Consider the following 27,796-nt stretch of genomic DNA (forward strand, 5'->3'; position numbering starts at 1 on the left):
TATGCAACTCCGAAACGCGAGTGCCCACGCCAACCCCGGCCCCGAGAGGGTTAAACGGCATCGTGAAGGAAAAGGCACCGTGTCACATATTATGTGTGTGCGGCGAAGGAATAGCTCCCCAGATCGACTGCGAGAGGGAAAGAGGGAGTGGATTCGGCGCCTATCACAATAAGCACGATCGCGCTTATCCAGCAACGAAAATCCGAGAGCTCCTGGCCACCGAGAAATGACATAGAAACAGCCACCAAAAAATAGCTAAGCCAATGACAAATAGCGACCCGGGTGACAGAGACAGAGAATTTTGTAGGCGGAGAAGAGGAGGTGAATGGCCAGCTCTGATCACAGTATTAGGCTGGGCTATCTATGGGGAGGGTATTTACTCGTTTTTGGGGTGTGTAGGAGGAGAGGAAAAACACCTACAAATAACTGGCACGATTCAAATGGCCTCGGATTATGTTTCCCCCCCTCTAGCTCAGGAAGGAAACTGGCGTTTTAACGCTAAGAGTGGGGAAAAATAGCCCTATGCAATCCTCGATGAACAGCACTTTGGTCCTTCGTTAATACCCAAAGGGACAGAGATGATAAATGTGATAGCATGTGGCAGCATAACCGTCACCCAGGTTTCTGCTAAAGGCGGCTCCGATATCGTGACACGGGAAATTAAACGCTTGAGTGGGAGGTGGAGAAAGCGCTTAAACGGAGAAGTTAATCTGCTAACATGGAAAGGAAACAAACGGAGGAAAAAAGCAAAGGTTGTCCTCTTCTTTTGGGGGAAGGGGGGGACCGAAGGGAAAGAGAGAAGGGGCATTAATCCGGATTACGAAAACACGGGGAAAGAGAAAAGAGGAGGCGGAGGGGGGGGGGGCGGGGGGAGGAGGAGGCGTGCGAGAAAGGGAGATGTGCATGTAAGTGGGGAAGTCATCCTGATTGCTGCTGCAGAGCCGGGAAGCAGGAGCCGCCGTGTCCCGAGCGCTGCCCCGAAATTTCTACGGCGGAGAGGCGGGGGAGAAGGCGGGAGGGAGGGATCCGCGGGAGGTGGGGGTGGCAAGGAAAGGGGGGGACCAGAGGGAAGCCTGTCATGTCATGTCACGAAGGAGCGGGGCGCACACCGGGTCCACGGCGCGACCCTCCGCTCCGGCTGTCCCGCGCCTCCCTCCCGCTCCAGGCTCCCCCCTCCCGCCTCCGCACCGCTCTGCCCGGGCAGGGCCGCCGGGGGGTGAGCGGCGCTCCCGTGATCCCCGCCGGAGAGAGATGCTGCCCGCCACCGCCCCGGGCGGCAGGGTTACCTGCCAGAGGAGGCAGCTGCTCCCGCCCGCTCCCACCCTCTGAGGCTGAGGGAAGCGAGTGACAGATCCGCCCAGAAGCCACCGGCGAAACCTGCCGCCACCTCCGGGAGCCTTCCGCTCTCTGCCCACCGGGCTCCTCAAGCGACTTTTCTCAGCAGCGGCGGGGTGCAGGTTACCCCCGTTTACTGAACACTGTCTTCCCCAGCCTGCCCGCCCAGTTCCCTCTGCCCCAGCCGCGCCCGGTCCCTTCGGCTCTTACCGCCTATGCCGGTGGCGGCACCCACTCCAACGCACGGTGGTGGCCGCGGCGGCAAGGGGAAGAAAAGGAGGGGGAACAGCGGGTGAAGGAGGTGACTTTCGGCAGCAGCAGCGGTCGACCCCGCGATCCGCGTCTCCCCCGCGGCAGCGATGCGATCGGGCATCACTCGAAAATGGCGCCGAAAGAGCAGGGCTCTTCATTCAAATTCGTTAGCGCCAGCCCCGCTGCCCTGGGGCATGCCGGGAAGGGAGGGGGGCGCGCGGGGGGAGAGCTATTCGGGCTGAGGCAGAGCTACGGACACGGCGCTTGCTGTCAATGCCGCCCCTCCCCCTCCCCCCTTTAGCCCCCCCCCCGTCTCCTTCCCCTCCGCTCGCAGGCAGCGCGCGCTCCACGCCCTCCCCGCTAGCGCGCGCTCCCGCGCTACCAACCCAACCGCCACTAATGGGGGGGGGGGGGGGGGAAGGAGGAGGAGGAGGAGGGAGGAGGAGAGGGAAATGTCACCCGGAGTCCCGGCTCCGGGGGGAGAGGTGGCGCGATAGGGATGTGTGAGGGAGAGAGAGAGGAGAGAGGGGCAGCGAGACCTCCGCCGGCCCCGCGGACTTGTCAAGGTAAAGGCGCTGGGAGGGGGAGCGGGGGGGCAGCCCGTTTTGGGAAGGTGGGGAGAGGAAGCCGGCGGGGGGAGGGGGATGTGCGCCACAGGACCTGAGGAAAATATGAAGAGCGCCTCCCTCCCCTCTCCCCGCACCCCCCCGCGCCGCCGAGGACCCCCGCGGCTCCCGCAGCGCTCAGGTTCCAGCACGCTCCCCCCTCCATCCGCGCACCCCGCCGGAGCCGGAGCGTTCGCAACTCTCAGCGCTGCCCGCACCGCGCGGAGGCAGCGCGCGGGCCCGATCCCGCCCTGGAAGCAGCCGCCGCTCCCCCTCCCCCGCCCGCCTCACGCGCTCCAAAGCACCGGCTCCGCAGCAGCGGCCCCGACAACCGGCCGACCCCGCCAACCCCAGCCCTAACGCCCGGCTCCCTCCCCGTCCCGCCCGGGCTTGGGAACAGGCTCCGGCGGAGCGGAGCGGTGCTGTGCGGGCGCATCTCGGGTCAGATAGGGCCCGGAGTGCCGTATGCTGGTCATTTGAAAATAAATATCTCTCAGAGGAACTTGGCGGAGCCGAGGTTCAACTGTGAGAGGGCTCGCAGTGCCGCTCGCAGTGCTTCGGGGGGAAACGTGAACTTTCATTTTCACACCGCCCCTCAGCCCGTCCGCCCCAAGTCGTGCCTGGTGATAAGGTACCTGAGGGTTGGGTTCGTTCTCCTATCCCCGTTTCACAGATGGGGGAGCCGACATGGAGGTTGCGAGGCGCTGGAAGCCGCGGGGGAAGGCAGGCTGCAGTGCCGCCCGAGCCACTGCTTGCACTTGACTTTGGGCTGCTGGAGGAGTCGTTCCTGTGAGCTCTCCGCGAGCTGTGCGGACCCCTGCCTCGGCAAAGACCCAGCGCATCACTGCGAGCGGCTCCCCAGCGGGGTTGGTTTCAGCGGGTCTCATGTTTTTTAATCTGATAGGCTTTTAGAAAGGGAAAAGGAAAGCAGCAGAAGGCAGAGGCCTCAGACCTGCAGGCTGCTGTTCCCATGACTTTGGGGAAGATTTTCAAAAGTACATAATGAGAGTTTCGGAGCTCTGTTCCCACTGACTTTCAAAATCCTCCCTTAACGTCTGAGAGCTAGTCCTCTTAAACTCAGTTGGACGAACATGCAGACGAACGTTAGCAGGCTCAGGGCCTAATGCTTCTCCTGATTCCACTGTTCTCTTCTGTAGATGACTGACAAAAATGTAAGAACAAGTTTTAAAGGGAGAGATTATTGCTTTAGGTTTTTTTTCTTTCTTTTTTTTTTTTTAACTGAAACAGTTGAAAACAGCAGGCTTTGGGGCTGAGACCATCATGGCCACGAACACTACAGCTACTCAGAAAATACGTAATTCTGGAGCTCCTTACAGAAAAAGTAGTGCAAGGCGACTTGTAAGTAATCAAATACCTAGTACTATGCATTTATGTTACTATTTTTTCCTCAGGTTCAAAGTTTGGTATTGCTAAAGAAACTGATTCCTCTTTTTTTTTTTTTTTTTTTTAACCAAGTTCCTTAGTGAAAATCAGCCAAATGAAAAAAAACCAACACTTCAGTTCGTAAAACCTTTCTATTAAAAAGCAGGAAATATAAATGATTTACAGTGTATTTATGTTTTTCTCTGATTTTATTAAAATTACTGTGAGTGAAATTTTCAAAAAATGTGCCTTCCAATTGAGAGGAATGATAGTAAATGTTTTCTGATTTTTTAATTTTTTTTTTCTGAAGGTTATGTGGCTGTGAAAAGAGGATTTTTTGCAATAGAAATAGCAATGAAAAAAGGTCAAGAAAAATACTAAATTATGATGTTGCTGATACCACTTCTCTGTACTTAGGTTATGTATAGTTTTTCCCTAAAATAATTCCAGTTACTATTTTTCACCCATTTTTCCAACAGTGATGTAAGAATAAGATATAGAAGATACGTAGTTCTGTTTAGCAGGACATACATGAATCACACTATTGTCCTTTCAGATGTAATTCCTAAGGTTTCATTGAGATTTTTACAGAAAGTGAAATTTTACATTCCCTAGTAGGGAATACCTGCTCTCAGATTCCATAATTAATGCACGTAGGCCTCCATCCTGTACAGACCAAAATGTATATTATTGTGTGTAAGCACACTGAGTAGTTTGAGTAGTTTTCTGCATTACTATGGTCTTGCATTTCAGACTTAAGAAACTAATAATGATACTACACAATCATTATTCTCAATATTACTTAGGACTGTGTGAAACATCAACCTGATGTAGTACTCTTGATTTACATCTTCCATTCATATTTCTTAATAATTTAAGGATCAGAATGGGTAAATATTTAACTGAGTATCAGAACAAGTGAGAAAGGCAATTGCTATAGTCTAAAAGTCCATGTAATATGAGGTGGGTATTGCATTCTCTCGTTATAGCATCTTGGAGAGGAATCATTAGTTTGTTTCCTCAATGACTAGTGAAGCCAGAAAGTCAGAGCAGGAACATAGCTGAGGACAGAAGGGAGGGAAAGGGGTTTTGGGCCTCACCTAAAGTGATGTCAATTCTTTAGATTGAATTTCCATTCCAGGCAACTTGGGCTCATCAGAATGGTAAAAGTCTTATCTGCTGTCATAGCAAATACGATGTTAAGCTGAGTTCCTATAATGGACTCCTTTCCTCATACAGTTCTCATTACAGCACTACCTGAACACCTTCTAGGAGTGCCTGTCTTCTGTTACAGATTCTCCTCCCCAGAGAGTGTCATTATATTGTCAGAGAACCGCCTCATACCGTAATAAGTGACATGACCAGCATTTGTCATATTAGCTGTTCTCTTGTTACCAGGGGAAAGAGCATGTGCAGCTGAATGTTTTCAGTTTATTTTATCTGTCTTTCCTTCCATATACGTGTTGTGTATTTATGGTAGTGAGGCAAGGTCAATGTAATGTGTTTTGTTCTTCAAGCAAAATGCAGTTAGGTTTCTGATGGCCCTTGGCTCCTAGGCACATTTGCTTCATAGATTTGTACCAGCCCTGAGAAAGTTCTGTCTCTGGAAATGACAGCTTTTTCTCCTTTGTTGCACAAGTTCTCTTATGTCAGAAGAGGGAAACTGTTGACAACTGGATCCAGTCTAGAGACCAAGTAGACATTTCTGTGGGAATCTTGGATTTAGGTCCTGGAGGATCTTGAGACTCTGAATTTATAATTTAAAATTCTAGATAAAAGCAGTATGGAGTGGAAGAGAGGGACTTAGAATAACCCATGTTGGTAAGATGGCATCCCCCCAGCTTCCTGTATTTGGAATTTCCTATATGCAGCAGACTTTGTGTTTGGATATACTGGGTTGGCCAAAGTTGAGGTCCAGCTGAGAGCTGGCAAACCCAAAGCAAGGTACTTACGTGCCAAAATGGCACAGAAGCTCATAGCTAGTCAGGAATGGTTAGAAAGCTGGGGGCTGTCTTCTGACTCAGGTACACATTACTTTACAAATTACCTTGCTATGTATTTCTAAGATTTGTTTTACAGCTGTAAGGATTAGAGGAATTTGTTGAAATGAAAACTGGCATTGTGTCATTACCATGTAACTTTTTAGTTAGGTTCTTTGACTTGCCTGAGTACTTGTGTGTTACTCCATTACCTTCAACTGGTCCAGTTCCTAGGTAAGTTAGACCAGACAGAGGGCACCAAGATATACACCCATGTAGTATTTATAATAATCTTTTCAATAATTGCACATCTATGTATCATTTTAGTATTCTGTGTTTGTATGGCTTATGAACGTACAGGCAGTAGAAATTCCATATTTTTTTATCTATTTATTTTTTTCTAATTTGAGCTCTGCCTTGCCCCTGATACTTCTCCAGCCTTCTAGATTCCTCTTCCGGATTCATCTAAGCCTCTCCTCAGACCTATTGTGTAAATTTGATATCAGTTGAAGTTTAAAATTTCAGTTTAATAACCTGGTTGAGCATCCTCTTTCATGTATGAGTTTTCTAATTCCTTCTATAGCCAGAGGTTGTAATCTAGAAAGGACTGAAGTGGACAGCGTTTAGTATTTTACAGTGAAAACAGAGTTCTGAACTTGCCAGTGAAGATGCTTCTCCAGGCAGTTAGGGCTCCAAGAAGGATGTGCTGTCTTAGGACTCGCATCTGCTTAATTAGATTTTCCTATAAACTTCCAGATTAAAAAAAAAAAAAAAAGCCAAAAAAAGAAACCCTTCTAAAATGCTTAACATAGCAGAAAACCTAACAGTGTCGAAAGGTTGGGTTTACTGTATTTCATTCTGATCTTACAGTGTTGTCTCTAACATAACTATAGGCCTGACTCATAATAATGAACACATCCCTGAGAATTTCAGGAAGATTTGTTATTGAACTCAGGCTTCATGGTAAAGTTTTGCTAAAATGGCCTAACTGTAATTTCTGAATGTTTTAATACTTTTGTAGATTTAATAGTTGTGAAAAGTGCTGGTTTGTTATCTGTAAAAACTGAAGCCCGTTGTTTATTCATGGTTTAATTACAGCAGAGCAGTTGCCAAGTGATCTCCACAGCACCCATGAACTTCAGCCTTGAACTGAAGAGGACTCATCAAATGGTGAGAAAATCATGTGGTGGTTGTAACCATGAAGTTACTGAGGGGATACTCTGTATCTTTTTCTTTCTGGAACTGAAGATAGATTTTTGTAGGGTAATTGCTGGGACCATAACCTAATGCCCTCCCTGCAGAATTTCAGCTCTTAGTTTCTCAAGCTTTGCTATCTTAGCAGTTCTTGGCTTTAAAAAAAAAAAATTGTTAGTGGTACGTTGAATTCATTAGCTAATTTCTTTATTACTTGCTTTAACCTTAGTCTTGTGCATGTGCTTAAATTTGTCCACATGCATAGTTTTATCAGTTGCGTCACTTAGAGGAGTGAAGTTCAGATATGTGGAACTGTTTAAAGATTGAAGCTTAAACTCTGCCTGCATTTAAATGAAATACTGCTGGAATGAATGCAGAAGTGAAGGATCTGGAAATGCTTTGGCTTGTACTAATTTGTTTGTCTTTATGCTGTTCGTTTTATTTCTTTCAAGAGAACTTGATGGAAGTTGTTCATTTGCTTCTCTAGTTTCCCAATTTCTGGGAAATTTTGAAATCCAAGCTTCAAAACATTTATAAAGTTTTAATACTGCTCATAATTATCCTGAGAATGGATAATAATTTTATTTAACCATTTTATGAAAAGGTGACTGAATCTATAGATGAACCAATTCTCCTTCTAACTCACTGCCTTAATCAGATCTTTAATCTTACTGTAGCGCTGTTTATTTGGTAACAATTCTTGTATGGACGGTTTTGTTAAGCATATATCTTAAAACCAGGGAGTTTCCTATTTTTACAGCTATAGATAAAGGACAGAATATTGGTAGCAGAGGGTTGTGTGTGTAAGAATATAGTTGTTGAGCGATGGTATTGGCTTCTTACTCATTTAGGTAAGTGACAGCTTAAAATAATGGTGCACAGAATGATCTATAGTTTGGGAGATAAATCACAATGATAGCAGAATGCTGAGAGATGCCCCAGACCATTTTTGGTATCTCAAAAAGTGGCTCAATTTCTGTTTTCCTTCAGTAACTGTATTGTAGAGTAAGGAGTAAAAGGGACAGAACCCTACTAGTGGTTTATGATTTCCACATTTTCTTCTATCTCTATGGTTGTTACCATAGAGATTGGAATAGGGGATATTAACTCTCTACCAGCTATTGACCAAACTGGGTTTGGAAGTGCAGTTCTGTTTAAATAGGCAGGACAGATGGTGAGCCCTTTATACCCATAACTGAGCTACACCCTGTGTTAAGACTTACTTCAGTACCATTATCAACCACTGAACTAATTTAACCTTTGCCAAGGCTATTTAGCATTTCATGTATTAAAAATAAGATTCAATACTTAAGCCAGAAACCCAGTTTTCAGGCAGAGTGCATTGAGATATAACCCAGAGGTCATTTATTTTTAATACACATTCAACAATCTGTTTCTTTTTTCTTTTCACAGATGCTTTTTCTTTAATTTTCTTTTTGAGACCTGATTCTTAAATTAACTTCAAGCACTTAACGATTTACATTCTGCTTCATCAAACAGTCTTGTACTTAAGTCACAATACTTGCATGACTATGGCTTTTGTGAGGAAAGTTTGAATCCACATTAGTCCCTTGTGTCTTGTACTTGGCTTTGCCTGTCTGATAACCAGTAGGCTGGATCCAGACTAGTGCCAAAGTGAGAGCCTGCATGTTAGCAGGATAAGGAGTTGGGGCTGAGATCTGAGTGTGTGTTCAATACTACAGAGCTAGTGAATGATTACAAGATGATTTAAATTTATTTTCAAATTTAAGCACTTCTTTAATTGTTTAGCTCAGCAGAGTTTAGATACTCCATGTGCTTATAGTCAAATGGTTCAAGTTAAGTGGCTTAAAGGTTTTCCTAAAGCATTTTTGGAGTTGATGTGAGTCTTTTACTTCAGTAGAATAAGAGGCCAACGTCAAACAGTTTTGAAAAGCCCATTCTCATTGTTATGCTAAAAAGATAACTTTGTTTCTTTGAGTCCATCCTCTTTTTGATTAAGTCATGTTCACTTCCCTGACTCTTCTTATACCCATTGTTTCCTGCTAACCCTTCATCTGATGACCAGCTTTGTGTTAACTTTTTCATACTGATTATTCTTTGTCTCTCTTCTTCTAACTGGAGTTTTGGAGAGGTAACTGTATTTTTTTCATTTTATTTCCTTCTTTCATCAGTTCCTAGAATCCAGCAACAAATAAACCCCTCTGATTTCAGCTATACCTTTCTGTTGAGAAACACACAAGTCAAAATTCAGGGCTAGGTCAACAGAAAGGGTATGCAGAGTGCTGTAGATTTCATTTGTTGAAAAAGAAAAAATTAACTGAGACTTGCGTATTATTAAAAATGATTCCTTAAATTAGGACATCAGAATCTGGGTCCAGGTAGCAGGATCAAGATTTTAAGGTGATTCTTTAAAAATCACTGTGCTTATTAAAAAAAGAAAACCAAACAAACAAAAGCCATAACAAAATCAAAAAGCCCTCAAAACCACCCCCCCCCCCCAGAAAGCACCAATCAAAGATATCACAAAAGAAAAGTCCATGTATACTGAATAGACTCATTACATTTCGTGTCACTGTTCTTTTACTGAACTATGTATCACTGAACTTCCCTTAAGCCATATGAGAGACAGCATGGAATTGCAAGAGAAGCAGGGATCTCAGTGAAGGGCAGTCAACTACGGTCTTGGTAAGTGCAAAAAATATATATAAAATTTTATTTCTGTTAAATTTTCACCTTTATGAAACAGCATATGTTTGGGGCCCTGTTCTCAGTGGCAAAACAAAGCCAGGGTTTTTTTTAAACAGTCTTTATATTCTCTGGATTCGTGTGTGCTGTCACCATGTAAAAATCTGTGTTCTGTTAGAGATGAGTTTGTGGTGTAACTCCTGAATGAAAACAATAAGTGACATAAAATTCATTAGTTATTTTCACAGTGATTATGCTACAGTGTTTTCGTGCCCAGTTTCTGAACAAAACAAGATATATAGGATTGTGTTGTCTCCTAATAACTTTTGACTCCACCGCTTCATTTCAGCTGCATTTGATATAGAGATAGAGGTCACAAAGTCAAGTTTCTATAATTTGTGTGAAACTTAGCAGCTGTGAGCAGAGAAAGGACTCAAATTAGTGCCTCTGGGGTAGAAAAAAGCTGCAGCATGGAGTCAGAAATTTTCTGTTCTGTTCAACCTGTTGACTTGCCAGTCAGCATGGTTGGTTGATCTGCCAGTCAACACATGTGAAGCTCAGACCTAGCCACAGTGTGAGCTGTCTCTTGTTCTCCAGAACTCAGAAGCTGGTGTTTCCTGCAGGAATTTAGGGAAATCTGTTCAGAAGTGGATGGGAAACCAGCCAGGGTAGTGTCAGCCTGTGATTACTGCATAGGTGTGTTGGTGGCACATACAAGCACCCTGATAGGTAACTAGACTTTGTTACTTCTGCTAGTCACGAAAAAAAACCACAGCCAGCAACTCAACTTGTTTTTGCCAGGGCCTTCTAGTCTCCCAAACTGCTTGTGAATCATTCAGTTATGGTAGTTTCTATACCTGGATTAGATGCATGTTTTTCCTATCCATGTCAGAGAAGGGAACTGTTGAGACAGCTTCAGTATTTAATTTCTTTAACTGTTTGGATATGAGCTCTGAGCTATTCCTTAGGCTGTCAAAATTGTAAAACTGTTTTCAGCTTTCACCAGAAACTGTTATGTAGAGTGCAGCTATGTGTCCCTGACCCATCCTACAACCTACACTTTTGTAGCAGTGCAGGAAACATGCATTGTATTCCAGTTAACTTCCTTTGTGAAGAAAGATGTGGAGATAGGCACAGGGACAGAAAACAATATTAGGATCTGGCTGCATCAAGTTACCACGTTGCATTGCAACTTGGGAAATGCTAAATCTGTAGCTGCATGACTATGAGCACCAGGATTGTCCTGAAGGGTATGGTCTGCCTATTCTTTTCATCCAGTGAGAAGTGGGCAGATCACACTTGCCAGAGGCGCTGGTTTGTTCACTTTGCAGGCTTAGGTGGGCAGCACTAACTTGGCAGATGTCTGATACTTTTACATTTTTCATGTAATGTTAGAGAGGGGCCAAGGTATAATGCTTTATAAATAGAATGTAGCACTGTTCTTTAGAAACAGTTGAATTTCTCAGAATAACAGAAGCCTAAGAGTCATGCATATGAAACATAAAATTTAGAAGCAGTAACATGAGAAGAAACACTTCCAATTCAGTATTGTAAGACAACTGCCTTGAATTTTGACATAAAGCCTGAAATGTCTATTTTAGATTTTTCTGTTTATCCTCCTGCCCAGTTGAAAGCCATCAACCTGGCAGCAAGGAACGAAAAACTGTGATACTCTTCTCTGTTTTCTGCTTATTTACTTGTCTGTGTTTTTATGAAATCAAAGCCAGCAAGAGAACAACTGTTCATTAAAGAAAAAAGAAAAAAAAAACAAAAGACTGCATTCCATTTATATGGAACTTTTGGTTCTTCTGTTACATTCTCAAATCCTTTCATTTAGTCCAGCATTTTTATGTTTCCCTAATGCTATCTGTATTAAATGAATGAAGAAATGTTTTCTGTATGTTTCTAGGATCTAGTGGTTGTTCTTCTAACCTTTATCACCAGTACTCTTGCATAATGTCACCAGTTAAATATTATTTCACGGAACCTATGGCTAACCTGTTTTTAAATGGCTTATAATATGTAAAAACATTGTAGCTTATAATATTTTCCTTTTAAAGATCAACATATATGTATTTTCAATAAGAACAATAAGGTCAGATTATGATTCAGTTGTGCACTAACAGCAAAGTGATGGTATATTCTTGTTAACATCACGTTGTGTGCTTCCTGTGTTTTAAATGGTGCTTTCTAAGAGCTCAAATTTAGCAAATCATTAATTATGGTTGATTTACATAAGGATTTTCTGTTTAAAAAAAGATGATCTTTTTTAGTCTAAAAATGATTAATACTAAGCTACTTCTTATCATGTATTTTTGACGACCTTTTCTTGGATGCTGCTATGTGTGGTCAGATACTTTCACAGTCATGAATATCTCAAATTCGCAGGCCTATGCTGCGTTCCCAAAATGTGTGTTGTGGGACAGATTTTAAGAAGGCTTAAGCACTAAAAAGTGATATGCATCAGAGACCAAAAAAACTAGGATAATAAATTTATAGAAAATGATTAAAAATGTATATTTCAGATACATATCAGTAGATGCTCCCATAATGTGCTGTCACTACATGTGAAACCGTAAGCAATTTTAAGCCGACATTCTTTAAAGAAGGAGTTAGAAATTCCTGTAATATGCAACTAAAGGGTGTATGAAGCTTCTTTATTATGTGCTAAATGCTGTAATAAAACAAGCTATCAGTAGGCTTTGCTGCATGTTACTAATTTCTTTTTTCTTTTTATCCTGATATTTTTGCAGGTGTGTGGAGGAGCAGGTCCTGTTCTCCCTGTTGTTGCTCCCACATAGGCGGACTCTGTAATTGATTATGTGTGGGTAGGGCTTTATTGAAATTCAGGAGATTCTGCAATAGTGCAGGGTTCTTTTTGTGAAAGTTCAGTTGCAAGATCAGGACTCTACTGTGACTCCTTACTGTGAATTCTGTCAGTGTATCATTGATAGTGCTGGAACCTGCCTTTTGGGATAATGTAAGTCCTGCTTTTCCCCCAAATGTACTTTAGATATGAAATAATCATAAAACGTTTCTATTCAGAAGATGAATGTTGTTTACATGCATTCTTTTAATTATTTTTTTTTTTGGCAGTACCAAATACTATATTCCTCAAAACTTCTTAATGGCACTGAGGCTTTGTGGATAATTGGTCACATGATGAGAAAATTCAGCTGTAAGTACATTGAAATGATTGAATTTTTCAGTAGTTAATCTTTACTGATGTTGACAAACTAACAATGATAAAAAGGTGAATCAAGCAGTTTGACTTAAGTCAACTGACTTCAGTTCTTTTTAGAAAATATACAATATATCCATTAAGGATTTCATTATTCTTGGGTAATTCACCATGTGAACCTGGAGTCCTGCTCTGTATTTTTACCCATAAACATTCTGAAATTTATAGATCTATAAAAACTGTTTATACCACCAATATCTGTGTAGATACTGCAAACGGATTTACTAACATAAATGTCTTGTGGAGTTGAATATTGAAATGTTAATAAATGTACACTCGTACTTGTGTCAATGTAACTTGGTGAAATTAAACTAAACTGAGCTCGTATTAAAGAGTGAATTTGATCATGCATGCTGATTAGCTTTAGTTTTAGGCAGGAACAACATATTTTATTGTATCCAAGTACTTTGTGCTTAATCAATAATAGCTACCCATATCATATGTCAGTGGATTCACCCAAAAAAACTATAAATATCTATGCTTGGATTAAGGAGGAAGTTCTTTTCCTGTAGCTATGGGTACAGTCATTGCTATGACTCCTATTTTTACATACAAATGAGCGAAAGCTACATGTAGGTGTTTTCCCTGTATAACAAAAGGGGTATTATAAACTCCATGCCCTTTTTTATGATGCTGTATTTCATTTCTGGTATTCAAATATAAGAATGATTTCAATGGGGTCTTAGTATCTGAAAATGGAAGAACTGGAAATGCTACTGAATTTATGAATAATTGTTAAGGGGCTGTAAAGGTCTAGAGGATATATATGTAAGGACAGTTACATTTTTTCCCATGGAGCAAGGACACAGGTAGTAATTGGAGAGTAAAGATTGAGGACAGGATTTTTCTGTGGGTATTTTTGGTTGGTTTGTTGGTTGAGGTTTTTTTGTCTTTTTTTTATTTTTATTTTTGCTTGACACAAGAGCAGCATGAAGTGAAAATAATGAAGAAAGAGCAAGACCAAAGGAGAAATCATAAACTCAGATCAAAAGCAGACTAGAAAGTCCAATTTAAAAAACAAAGCAAACAAAAAAAACCCCAGAAAATGGGTGGCAAAAATATGCCTGAAAGGAGAATTAAATGCGTAGCTATTGGTATTTCTCATTGCACTGAATTGGTGACAGATTTAAGTTTAAAACTTCCAGTAAGTTTTGTTTTTTTTTTTTGCTAAATTTTTTTTCTGTTGAAGGGAGTATATGGGCTTTGAAGAAGACTCAGTGAGTAGTTGTGAATCACCTGTATAAACCAGGGATTCAAGATGACAGTTACAACTAAGAACCGAGGACAATGAGTTACGTATGCTAAACTACAGTTTGTGCTAAGCAGAAGCCTTATTTCTTGTTCAAACAGAGAACTTAATGATACTGAAATATATCATGTTCAATAGCTCAAAACACAATTTCATTATGTTTGTTAGGGAATGGGAATTTTCAAAGTTCTAGCTTATAACTGAGCAGTGATTCTATAGAGATTTTGCAATATAAAATGAAATCAAGATTTGAGAACACTGGATGTTTCATTTTGCATGAAAAAGTCTTGATCAGCATTGTTTTGTTTTTAAAAATGTTTAGACCCAATGGTTTACTGTTTTCACATTTTAATCCCATTGGGCATATTTATTATTACTTGTACTAAAAGAAAAGGAGAGGAAGATTAGCTGATGAAAAAAAAAAAACCCAAATATGACCCTCTAGCTGTGCCTGCCCCACCCCAAATCAGATTAAAAGAAGTGCCTCAGAGTAGATCTAGTTTTGGAGAAGTGCGAAAAAGACACACTAGTGAGTGGGGTATGAGGAATCCCCTGGATGTTTTGTGTGTATCTAGTTTTTTCACTTGTCACCAGTGAGAAGCAGATCACCTAGATGTGACTTCTTCTCTTTCCTGTGATGGCAACTTCCCAGTACTTTGGGAGAGATAATGTCAGCTCTGTTCTGCCTGCAGTAGTGCTGCTACAAATACTATTTGGAAGAAAAGGCCCTCTGAATTGTCTTCTGCTGTAACCAGCTCTCCACTACTCGCTGCTGCTTCCCCCATTGTTGAGCACTTGATCTGATCGTGTCTTTGGTTTTACCCATGCCGTAAATTACTGAAACTAGAGCAGTGAGAAAGCAGATACCAAGAAGAGGAGTTGGTGTTTTGGAGGGAGTGAGCATTTGCTACACAGCTACACATTGTGTGGGCTTGGGAATACTTGAAGAGCTGGAATACCGAACTACATCAACAGAGAGTAAAGTTTCTTCTAGTGGCAAACCAAGGTGATAGCCCTGGTTCTGTGCACTAAGAAGGAAGAGCAAAGGAACATGCCTGAGCAGTCTGCATGTTAGTTGTAAGTTTAAGTGATGAGGTCTTTTTCTCTGCTGCTGTTTGCAATTCGCTTGTATTGTGACTGTCCTGTCTTCAAGCTGAATGTAGCATGTTTTGTTTATGTTGAATGAGGCACCCATTATACTATAACATTTCAAACATTGTTTTTCTTCAACCCTTGAAAGTCAAAACATGGTAGCTTAGATAGCTGTAATGTATTAGTAATAAATGTGACATGAAAGAATTTTCTCATTTCGCAGTACTTATAGGAAAAACAATGTTTTATGTGTTTCACATACCTCCTCCCATCTTCTTTTCCACTCCTAAGCAGATCTAATGCATGAGAATTTTCTTTGGTTCTGTCCTCAGCTCTTTATTTCCAGTTAGAACTATTGGTCTTTTGTTAGTAGGTTTTTTTTCATGTTTAGGTTGAGGGCTTTACAAAACCTCTTTGCATCCTGTACGAATGACACTACCACGCTGTCATCAAACCTAGGTTATATCTGAGTTTTGGGAATCTTACTCCAGTCCTTTAAGTCTTTCTTCTCTGTCAGGCACCTACGTTTTCCATCTAGGTTGTCGATGGATCATGTCTTTATTAGAAAATCTTTTTCTTTTGCCTTGAAAAATGCAGTCTTGCCATGCTCATTATCTAGTCAAAGTGCTACTCTACTGTAAATATCAGTTTCCAGACTTCTTTGGTATTTTCAATTTCCTCCTTCAGTTTAAAGAAATAAAGATAAGCTATCTGTCTTTATTTTTAAGGCCCATCAAGACTACTTCTACCTGATACTTCTCCTTCAGTATCAAGAGGTTGACTCTAGTTTTGATCAACATATGATACCAGCTTTCATCATTCAGTCATTAAATAATTAAACCACATTGGATATTATTTCCTCGGCTGCCTCTCATATTGGTTGGCTTCTTCATAAACAGAACTGTTCACTATCTTCCTTTAACTATTTTCTTATAAGTTTATGTACGATGAAGCTTGAAACGGTCTACCTAGATAGCAGTTATATTGCAGGTATATTAATGCCAGTGTTTATCACAGTAGTACTGTGTCACTGCATTTTTATTCCGCCATAAGTTCTATGTTGTCTCTAGAATTCAAGCACATCTACTTTTTGTTGTGTATTTACTCATGGCCCAGCATAATGAGAAGTGGGTCAGGGTGAGTTCTCCAAAGATTTATGGTAATACAAATAAATGATAATAAATACACACTGGACTACTGCAGTGTAGCTGTTGGATTCTGCTGTGCCTAATGTCACATCATATTTAATTCAGAAAGAAGGTGCTCCAGCTAGAGGCCTCACAAATAGGAAGGAAGAAGTGAGTTGCCTTCTGAACTGTCAAACCCAAGTCAATAGCTGCTGGCATTGTGTCCTGAAACATCCCTCCCTTCTCCACAGCAGTCAGAGCAGACTCTTTCCTTCTAACAGAAGGAACTAAATGCAAATATTAACAAAGTTCTGAAGTGTCTGCAAAAGGTTAAAGGTCTCCTTATACTTCCATAGCATCCTTCTGGTCCTTAGTGCATTCCCTTCCTGACACAGCATCTCTTGGTACAGAGATCTTGAATAACCACAAGCAGTTGTTCCAGCTATACCATTGGTCAAATGCTGTCTGATCTCTGTTGAGAAGGAACCTACACTAGTTCTAATTTGGTGTCTTGGCACATTGCTGTCTTATAGTGCTCTGTTTCCATTGTGCCTTGAAGTTAATGATTCTTCAGAAGAGTGGTAAGCATGAATTCCATAAGGAATGCCCCAGGTATGTCACCCTCTTTTTGGCAGTTGGTCTGCATGTATCCCTTTTTTCAAAGGGGTGCTGAAATGTGAGTGTATAAATTGTACAGAGATGATAGAATGCTTAGTGCCTAGCTGATACAGAGATCGTAGATTGGACTATGCAGACAAATGGCAGTGTATGCACCAAAGACAATATAGTCAAATAAGTTAATTTTATCAGAATAAACCACAAAACATAATTACAAATGATTCTTTATCTGAATAGGAAAAGCCTAGTAAGAGCTCTGCAGTAGTTGATGGAATGGAGACAGTGACTACAAAATGCTGTTGGGGACTGGAGAGGCTATACAACCTGAAAGCTTGATCATAACGAGAGTTCTTGGTTATCTATATATAGACTGGATAAACTTAACATTAGGCCACATTAGGCCATCATGCACAGGCTGTATTTTTAGGTATCATCAAGAACTACATTTTGAGCAAAGCAGGTAGAGAATTCAGAAGAGTGGAGATAGCCCTGGATTTAGCCTAGATTAGCACACACAAAGTGACTATAGAAGAGCCATTCAGTATTGATATGCATCATACTCAAATTTCGCATACTTGTAGGGTTAAATAAATAACAATTAAGTACAGTATTGTTTAAAAAAGAATTATGAACATATGATCCAAATAAATATTAAAAGTGACACGGGGACTTTGCTTTCTGATTATAACCCAAATGAATATGAATCGTCCAACACAACTGAACAGTGATGGAAGTGACTAGAAATAAACAGAGGCTTTTCAAAAAGTGAAATCTAACCAAGCAAAGCAGAAAAGAATACAGTTCTGGCAAGTTAAACGTAGACCTATTATAGGGCAGAACAGAAAGATTTTGAAATGCAACAGGCTAAAATCCTAAAAGCCAAAACTGATTTATTTTTCAAGTGTAAATGTTGCTAGTGGCGGCGAGTAATATTTTATGACAAAGTCATTGCAGAAAGAAACAAATGAACTCTTTGCACTGACAAGGCTTATTACAGGGAGATTAAGAACATGGCCACATAAAAGCTGTTTTTTACAGGGAATATTTCAGATTTGAAACATCAATAAAAGATTTTTTTTTAACAAATTGATTAAATAAACATGAACAGTTTGCCAAATCACATGTTGTTCATTCAGTAGTCCTAGAGAACTTAAGAAATGAAATTGGCAAGCCATGAACTGTGTTGTATAGTCAAACACTTAAGTTAGCCTTCATAACAGAGGAATGGAAAGTAACAAATGTGACACTAGTTTTAAAAAGTGGTCTAGGGATGATTGTGGACTAGTGGACCGAGTCTGACTACCATGACAGACAAAATGCCAGTGAGTATGATAAAGAATATAATTATTAGAGACATGAATAGGTGTAGTAGGCAGCCATGATCTTTGCTTTTGTACAAGGTAGTTTTGTCTTAGAGCTTTGCTATTTTTTTGAAGAAGACAACAGATACACATGAAAGGGTGACGCAAAAGTTTTAAGAAAGTTCCATAACCAAAGACTGTTACCAAAATGAAGTGTTGAGTTACTTAATATTATTTGTGGATTAGTAAATGATTACAAAATGAGAACAATATAGAAACTAATGGGCAGTTTTAACAATGCCTCCTCACAGAGATTTGCACTGGCACCTTTGCCAGTCCACCTGTTCCTAAATGGTCTGTAAAAGTGCACCGATAAAGATTGCCAATGATAAAAGGAAAATATCCAGTTGGAGTCAGACCTAATGTTGACCCTGAAGAGCTGCAGAAGGATCTCACAGCAGGACCTGTGGTGATCTAGGAGCTAGGGTTGTCACAGAGGTCAGATATCATTGACCCTGCTGTTCAGTCACATCTATCAGCAGAGAGAGGTAGTGGCTGTTAGATTACAGGAGCTATCACCCTGTAGCTGCGAGCTCAGCAGGCTGTGACCAATACTGCCACTCAGGAAGGCAGGGATTTGTAGCTGTTCTTTCTAACCACAGCAGGGGCTGCAGGCTAAAGATTCTTTCTCCCCATTTCTCACGATTTCACAGCCCTGAAGAACAAGGGTGGAATATCACCATTTAACTGAAAGGTGGTACTTGGCTGCTGTGAGAAGCCAAGTCTCAATCCATCTCACTGGTGTTTGCATGGATTTTTAGCAGCTCCTGCTGATGTCCTAAAATTATTCTGAATGTAGTTGATGCTATCAAAAAGTGGCTAGCAAATGGTATTTGAGACAGAAAAGTGGCACAGGCATGACGGTCAGTTTTGAACTTTGATGAGAACTGTATGTGATATAGAAAAGCTTGACTAAGAGGTATGGATCAGGGTTCCTCAGTTCGGAGTAATGTTGATTGAGGAGTAGGTGACATGAGAAAGGTCTCTAGAACTATGGATACATGTGTTTAATAGAGGACTGTAACTCCCTGTTTCTCAGAATAATAAGGAGCCTTTGGCCGCTGTTTTATTTAATTCAAGTGATCTTTAAGATGGCAAAAGGCTGCTTAGCACCAGTTTTATCTGCTGTAGTTTCGTGGATAGATCTTTTCAGGTGTACAAACTCCAAGCTGGTCTTGAAAACTCCACTTGACCTGAACAGCTCTGGCCAAAATCCAAGCTGTGCAGAATTACTGCTTTTCTGTAAATAAAAAGTTGTATTCCTCATTGATAAGCGATAAGTTTTCAGTCATTAATCAAATGTAAAATGCTCTGCAGGTATTTTTTTATCTTCAGCTTCTGTTTGTTCTTTTTCTGGCAGTTGCAATATTATAGATGGGCAGATAGATCAGTTTCACTTCTGTTGTTTGCAAAAATGTGGGCAATGGAGAATGCCAGTTTGCTACTACTTCATAAGGCTAAACACAGTAGCAGGCCATAAAATTAATCCCAGGAAGAACCAGACAAAGTAGAAATGTTTCACAGAGCAACCAGAAGGTCTGGAGGGAGGGATGGAGTAGAAGACATCATTGTGCCTTTGAAACATCTGGAATGGTTTCCAAGCTGTGGCCCACAAACCCTGGTGGACTACAAGGCTATGGTAAGTTGAACAGCTGTTTGCCTAAACCATAGCTAACAGTGTTTTAAATAGTGTTTCCTATTAAAAGTTTGATCAGATGGGTCTGTGATGCGTTTTGAAAAATGTTAAGGGGTAATAATGATCCGTTGTTCCAGAAATATGGGAATCACTGTTCTGGAGTGTGTGAAAAGGTAGAGAGCACCCCCCCACTCTAGCTTTAGATAGGTTGCATGGCTCTCCACCAGCAACAGCAAGAGGTTCCCAGAAAGGAGCCAGAAGAGCAGTCTGGTAGCATTAACAATTCTGTCCCCACCAGGCCCTCCCCAGAAACATGACTGTGGGGTTAACAATCATTTTGTCGTTCTTAAGTATCCCTAAAAGTATTTGCTACACCTACTTTTCATATTCATAAATACTCATACATAGTATTTTTAGTTTTGTGAGAAGTGAGTATAGTTTTTTCAAGTCTTAGGTCCTCCTCAGGGGAAGATTAAACTTGACAGCTCCACTAGTTTAAAACATGTATGTCTTTGAATTAATACCTGGTTTCTTATGACCAGAAAAAGAGATTTTTACATTTTCTGTTCTGTCCTTATTAACATAAACTTTCCTTTCAAGTACTAGCACATCTAATTACAATATCTGTTTATTATTTTTTAAAGAAATCTCAGTTCTATTTGACCAACTTCATTTATTTTATGTTAGCTCCCTGAATGGTAATTTTATGTTGTAGAAATCTTTGTCCTCATATCAGGTCTCTTATTACTTTTTTTTTCTTAGTGAAACTTTTCCAAACTCATACAGTATTTCTATTATCAGTGCTTTTACTTGCTCTTGACATAGGTTACTTCCCATTGTCCCGAGTACAATACAAGCACATCCATAATTAATTTGTGGAGATTTTGTCTTCTCCAACATTCTGTACTTCTTTATGTTAGGAATTATGATGGTTTCAAATTAGAGAAATGCCAAATTATAAGCCTTATTCAAATGGTATAAATATGTTTATCTTGAAACCAGTTTGTCTAATCTAATAGTACTGTAGTGTATTTTATGGAATTCAAACGAAATACTGGAAACAAATGTTACTGGCAATAGTGCTTTAGAAGGAGCTAAAAAAAGTTGGCAGGCTCTGTGTAAACTTTTTTTTGTTCCATGTTTCTTACGTGTTTTGATACATATGGAAAATGTAATGGAAAACATTTGTGGATGTTTTCATATTATCTTGCTGAATACCTGTTGCTAACTTGTATGATTCGGAAATTGTCTTTGCTCAGGCTTAAGCTGCTAGCAGAATATGAGATGGAGGGGAATCTTTGCCTTGTATCAGAAAAGACCACGTAAGGGAGGAGAGAGTGCCTTTTGCTGTAGCAAGGAAACAGGTTATTTCTTGTGTCATTTGCAAGTGACAGGAGGGAGAGATTCATGTGCCTATGCATGCCACATGCATAGAGAAGCAGTGATGGGTGTACAGGTAGGCCAGGGATGAGTGTGTTGTGAATGAAGAATTCAGGAGTCAGAACAGATTTTCTGTAAGAGCTGGAGAGGTCACGATTGGATAAACATATTAGGGTTAGTTGGAAGTCACTTAACAGCATAACATGGCTAAAGCTCTCTAGCTGAATCTAGCTCATGCTACACTTGCCCTAGCTACACCCTTCCCTGTCTCTTCCAGAATGCCAGCTTCTTCTCCAGTTCCTGCACATGACCCTTTTAATTGGAAAACCTACTTTCCTGTTTACTCTGTGAACAGTTACACACAAAAGTACAAATGGTCCCAGAAATCCGTCCCATCTAAAGCCTCTCTTCTGTCCCACTACACTTTTTTCTGTCTCCAGCCTATGGGGTTCTCCACTGCACATGCAGGCAGACAATGAATCACCGAATAGAATCACAGAACCATTTAGGTTGGAAAGGCCTCTCAAGATCAAGGCCAACCACAAACCTAACGCTACCAAGTGCACCACTAAACCATGTTCCAAAATGCCACATTTACACTTTTCAACACTCTGGGCAACCTGCTTTGATGTTTGACAACCCTTTTGATGAAGACATTTTTCCTTATATCCAATCTAAACCTCCCTTGGCAAAACTTGAGGCCATTTTCTGTTGTCCTGCCACTTACTACTTGGGAGAAGAGACTGACACCTACTTCATTACAGTGTCCTTTCAGATAGTTGTAGAGAGCAGTAGGTGTCCCCTGAACCTCCTTTTCTCCATGCTGAACAACCCCAGTCCTCTCAGCCACTCAAGTTGGAAGACCCTTCACCAACTCTGTTGCCTGTCTTTGGACCCGCTCCAGCACCTCAATATCTCTCTTATAGTGAAGGGCCCAAAACTGAACAAAATATTTGAGGTACAGCCTCACCAGTACTGAGGTAAAAGGAATTCGAGTGAGAATGCTGTGAAAGTGCTGGGTGCAAAATGTCTCTCCTTTCCAACATACACTTTGCATATTCTCCAAGGGGAACACGTCCTGTCATCTGAAATCTGCTGATCATAGGTGAACTGTTTTTTTCTTGGTTTTTTCTTGGTTTTTTTTTTTTTTACCCTCTCTGTGTAGTACTCATTAGAATGTGGGTTTTTTTTCAGATGCTGAATTATGATTATTTGGATAATGTTTCTCTTGCTAAACAGCAGAAAGACATCTCAGATTTCTAAAGCATGGTCCCTTTGATTTGCCTTTTTCTGTGATCTATGACCTTCCCAAAAATAAGTTAACTAATCAGTGGGTGATTGCACCTACTGGTGATAAGTTGAATCACCAGTTGAATCACTGGATGATTGCTTTACTTTATTATTATTTTGCACTCCCTTAGAAGTTGTTCACAAAGACTAAAGAGTCTGCAGAAAGATTGAAAGCCAGCGTCTTAGGGCATCCCTAAATGCAAGGATGTTTTTTTTAATGCAGCAGTTTTATTTTTTGTTTTTTGCCACAAAGCTTTTCATAAGTCTTAAGCTTTTATTTAAGCTTTCCTTCTTAATATATGATTGCATACTTATGTCTGTGACTAAACTCAGCTAGGCAGAAGCATCATTTCTGTAAAAGTTTCAGATCCATTTATTAATTAGTAAGCCTCTCAGCATCAAACAATACAGACAGGTTAGGCAGCAAAATCACCATAAGAGTAATAAAATTGTTTGTTAGAGGGTGCATTTTAATGGAAAACTATTTTGGTGCTTCCTTCTTAGGCAGATTTTTATGGTGGATATAGAGATCCCTCTTTCAGTTAGTCAATGTTGATCCCTAAAAACTGGCTCTACTCTTTCTTGCCGTATATCATTTTATCTTTCAAGACTGCTGGAGCTCTTGATTCCTGAGAGGTAATGCCTTGAAGTTTTGGCACTATCCTCTACAAAGTCACTTATACTGGGCTGACTTTCTGTTATCATGTCAGTAAAACATCAAATATTGATACTATGTGTGAAACAACATTTGATATAATAGCGATTAAGTTACTTGGAAAAAAATCTTGTGAAGATGGATTTTGTGTTTAGAAGAGCTGGCATCTAAAAATGTATGTCATGGATACAAGTAATAAATGTTGTTTATGAATTGCTACAGGAGAAAAAAATATTTACATTTATGTACAATATGCTAGGCTTAACTTTAGCTATTTTTATCTCCTCCTAAATATCTTATCACGAGCTGGTTGTAAAGTATTTAAAGACATGAATCATTTCATTTGTTGAAGCACTCAGTGCATCACTTAAAATGGCTACTAAAGGAGAAAAGTGTACGTGGGCTTCTCATAACAGCTAAGCATAAAAATAAAGTATCAGAGATAATAATATACTACCAAATTGGTAAAAATCATTATGTTTTGCTGTATGAGCAGAGCTCTTCACAGAATGGTGATCTCATTCTAAGATTACAGTTATCCAAATATGTTTTCATTGCTAAATTTTATTCTGGTGATTTTATATCATTGTTGAAAATGAGAGAACACAAACATTTAAAATTCAAGTTACTGATCTTCAGCCATTCTGAAAAATTCAGGACTTGGTATTTCACCCCAGGATTGGATCCATAGCCCTTTTAAATTTGGGAATTTCAGAAATTGTGGAGGTGGGTAGGAAAAAGAAATGTGAAAGGAAGAAACTTAAATGGAGAAGAGGAAATTCTTTTCCTTTGCAGAAGGAAGGGAAAGACGAAAAACAGTGTAATGAGCATAGGAGAAATAACAGGGTGAGAGGGGAGGAGTCAGGTAAGTATTTACATTAATAGTTTGTGTTTAGTACTCGTACATGTCATCCTTTATGCTTGCATGGAAAACAGTTTGAGACTTCACCTTTCTGACATAACTGCTGTGCTGAGCTGTACTCTCTGTGCATGTTTGCTTCTAAGGAAGGCTTTAAATTGACACTCAGAGCTACTCTGAGTCACAAAATGCATTGAAAATGAGGACTACCCAATGTTAGCTTTTAAAAAACCCACTATTGGACATAAAGAAATCAAAGCCATTTTTTTACATATACTTCTGTTAATTCTAGTCACTACGATTTGGGGCAGGGCACAGGCAGGTGGGCTGGCAGTAACACTTAAGAGTAGCAAAATTTGCATGCAAAACCTAATTGTAATAATGCTGAAATTGAAAATCAAAATTGTTAACCATTATTCTACCAAACTAGGTAAAGTCAATTAATTCATCACCAAATATAGCTGTAAAACAATGGATTACTTACGTCAGCTTTCATTACAGGTTAGACATCAGTGTGTGGATTTTATCCATAAGCTGTAATAAGAGAAAATTAATTAGGAAATAGGAAAGAAAAGCTCAAATTAAATAATTTGTTCATGTATGATACCCAGGAGTATATACGGTATTATAGTGCAGTAACTGTTTAGGGAAATTATGTACTTTGAAAACTAAGCAAGTAATATTTACATAGTAACTGTAACTGGTCTTCATGAGTTACCATGCTAAAAACTTGTTTTTAAATACAGAGATAGGGACCTCCCGTTTTCTTATATTCACTTGGTGTAGTATGTGTATGATGCCTTAACTTTCCACCTGAGCAACACTTGAATATAACTGAGCCCTGAGCCAATGTATAGCAGAGTAATATCCCCTCTAAAGCTGCCCCATTTCTATCCTCATTCTGGGGACTGAAAGAGTGAAAATAGGTGGAGCAGGGAGAGGCCTTATGGTGCCAATTCACAAACGATTTTGGAGATTATAAGGTAGCATGTGCTTTTTGGAAGGTGGTGCATGAATTTCTGGTAATAGAGAGGTCTGCATAAGAAGTAAGCTATAAATTGCTGTCTGATAGGGTTCCCTTTCCTGTGCAGTGTGCATCACTCACTGAGCAACAGTTTTTAAGAGCACCCAGTGAATATACGAATACTCAGAAACTGACATAGCTGTCCTCTTTATGTTCACTCAAAAATGAAAATGAAATTAAATACAGATACAAATTTTTGAACTTCTAAACAGTAGCTTCATGCTGTATTTTATAATTAGACCTTGCTGTTGTTTTGCGTTAGTGTTACACTATTTTGTTACATGACTCTGGAATTGTTTAGATTATGTAAATTCTTCAGTACAAAATCACATTTCAAGTGTGATATTTAGATTTCAGTTTTTAAAGTTGTCTTTTTAATTGCATTGTAATTGACAGCTCTATGTTGTCCTCATGTAATAGGCAGTATCAGGATGACTGTATTCTGAAATAGTCATCAGTGGAAGACTGTTGTATGCATAGGTCTCCAGTGAGGTATGAATTGCAGAGTCCCAGGATTATTTCTGTCAGACTTTTCATACTAGCAAGGAAGTGCAGATTGTGAACTGTCCCTTTGGTGTATATTCCAGCCCCAGATCAGTGTCCAGGATGAAAGCTTCCCTTTTCCATCCTCTTCTCTGGTTATTTAAGCTTTGGTATTGCAGTTCTGTAAGAGCAGGGTCTTGTTTTTTGTGTCTGGGCTGGCAAGCTGGTGAAGGTGGTATGAACAGGTTGTCCCCATAGGCCTTCTCCACACTGACGCTTCCTGAATAGAGACTGGGCTATATATGGACTTTGAAACCAGCCCTTCACCCATGACTCCTGTATTTAATTATAGTTCTTTTAAAACAGCCATTATAATGTAAGTGTCCATGACCATGACAGAGGATTTCAGTGTTTTTTTTTCACAACAGTATTTACCGTATTTAGTAACAAATTATTGCAATAGCAGCAGTGCCATTGTAAGTATGAGTTAAATGTGATATTGCCTGTATCACGTCTTAATGCTGGTAATAGAGAATCCCAGTGACATTGAGCTTAAATTTTTACTTACAGCAGATTAAGTCCCAGGATTACCTAATTAGTCCTAATAGAAAAGCAAGCTTTCTTTTATTTGGGTCAGACTTAATTTTTGTGCTCAGTATAGTGAACATGAGTAATGTTCAGTAATAAAAAATATTAAGCAACACAAACCTATTACATATTCTATGCAGATGAAAGTCATTAGTAAATTTGCTTTGTTCAGAGTAAAGGAATTTGAAAATATGCTGTTTCTCATATTATTTTAATATACATGTTGTTATCCATAGAATTAAGCTTAAATATATACTGCTAGGTTCACAAATACCTAGTGAACTTCACAAAATTAATTACATTTCAAATACGTGATTCAGAGTAAGATTCAGACCTTAGGATGGGATGAATCGCCCTCTGGAGGTGCCTGTTTCAGTGTACTGACTTCACAGGAATCCTGCTTTGAACTGACTAGCTCAAATTAAAAGTTAAGAGAGGCCTGTCACCTTAAGAGAGGAATAACAGAGCATTTCATACCATACTAGCTCGTTTCTGAAGAACTCTTTCTTTTTAAGAATGGCTGCCTTATTCCTCACCTTTTCTGTCAGTGTTCTTCTGTACTGTTTCTAAAATGAATAAGCGCAATTGTTGCTATTTCCTGTGTATTTTGTTGTTTCCTGATCTTTTCAATTTGTTATCTTATATTTCCTTTTTTTTTTTTTTTTTTTTCTTTTTCCTGACTCTTTTTAGCTACCATTCCTTCTGAAGCTTTTCGCTTGCTACCTCTCTGACCATCCTGCCTTCCATGTTGAGAGTATTGTCCTAACTTCTGATATGGAAGATTGCTGAACCTTTCCTTTGATGCTGATACCAGTATTTTCTGTGAGAGATAGTACTGTAGTGAAGACATAGAAAAAGAAGAACATGGCACTCATGGAATTTTTAATGGTTTTGAATAGTCAAGAAGTATTGTTCTTCCATCTTCATATAAAATGTGCTGGTTTCCTAACATACTTATAATTTAAAGGTGTTTGTAGAAATGTAAAATCAAATGTGAAGAATATAAAATCCATATTAAAGACATTTAACTTTAAAAAAATATAGCATTAGTCTTTATTTTAAAAATTGAGTGCTACCTGGCTCACAAAACGTGAGATAGACTTACAAAGTTGTGTACCGGTAAAGTCTAACTTATTAAAAGGTGAAATTCCTCCCTATTTTCTTGATTTATACCTGTTAAAGTCCTCTCCTTCTCTTGACTTCTCTCTCTTCTCCCTTTTTTTTTTTTCTTGCTCCTTTTGTTAACCTAAGTTTCCTGTTCCTTTCTGCACTGACCTCTCCTAACTCTTATGGTTCAATACTGATCCATTTTTCTCCCATTTGTGCATCCATTTGCCTAAAGTACTGCCTTAAGCATGATCGTATATATGCAAGAATATATTTACTTCTAGACACTGGATGGATCTGCTATTTTAGCACTTTCGGTAAACCAGATAAGAAACTTAACAATTCAGTGACAGCATTCTAAGTTTTTTATGACACATATGCCTTCATAGAATCAAAGTACCTTGCCTCCTACATCAATGGAATAATAATTATGGACAGAGATAAACATTCCTGTAAAAATGTGGACTCAAAAAGACCATCCGAATGAAAGTAAACATGTTGCAGTCATGAAGAGTATGGCAGAAGTTTTCTGATTTTATTTGCAGATAAAGAGAAATGCTAATGGAAAGAATGCTTTGTATTGAAAGTAATATAAGCAGTTAAAGTAAAAAAACAAAACCAAACCCCCAAAAAAATCTAAAGCAACAAACCAAACCAAAACCAAACCCAAA

At 39.8% G+C, this 27,796-nt stretch overlaps 1 long non-coding RNA gene across 5 annotated transcripts in view; it reads left to right on the top strand.

Annotated features, from left to right (window-relative positions):
• The first annotated feature begins 2,025 nt into the window (after nt 1–2,025).
• LOC133212090 (uncharacterized) overlaps nt 2,026–27,796 on the top strand; it is an 84,245-nt gene continuing 58,474 nt past the window's right edge. Inside the window, exons 1-7 of one of the 5 annotated variants that reach the window (XR_009725388.1) lie at nt 2,026–2,153; nt 3,441–3,551; nt 6,653–6,724; nt 9,345–9,415; nt 12,169–12,395; nt 12,512–12,593; nt 23,860–23,929. This is a non-coding gene — a long non-coding RNA (uncharacterized LOC133212090). The other 4 variants (XR_009725384.1, XR_009725386.1, XR_009725387.1 and 1 more) reach the window with 4 other exon arrangements.

The sequence above is a fragment of the Neopsephotus bourkii genome, unplaced genomic scaffold, assembly GCF_033783945.1.
Source record: "Neopsephotus bourkii isolate Nb327-2 ecotype Australia unplaced genomic scaffold, CSIRO-AGI_Nbou_v1 NB_663, whole genome shotgun sequence".
Taxonomy (NCBI): domain Eukaryota; kingdom Metazoa; phylum Chordata; class Aves; order Psittaciformes; family Psittacidae; genus Neopsephotus; species Neopsephotus bourkii.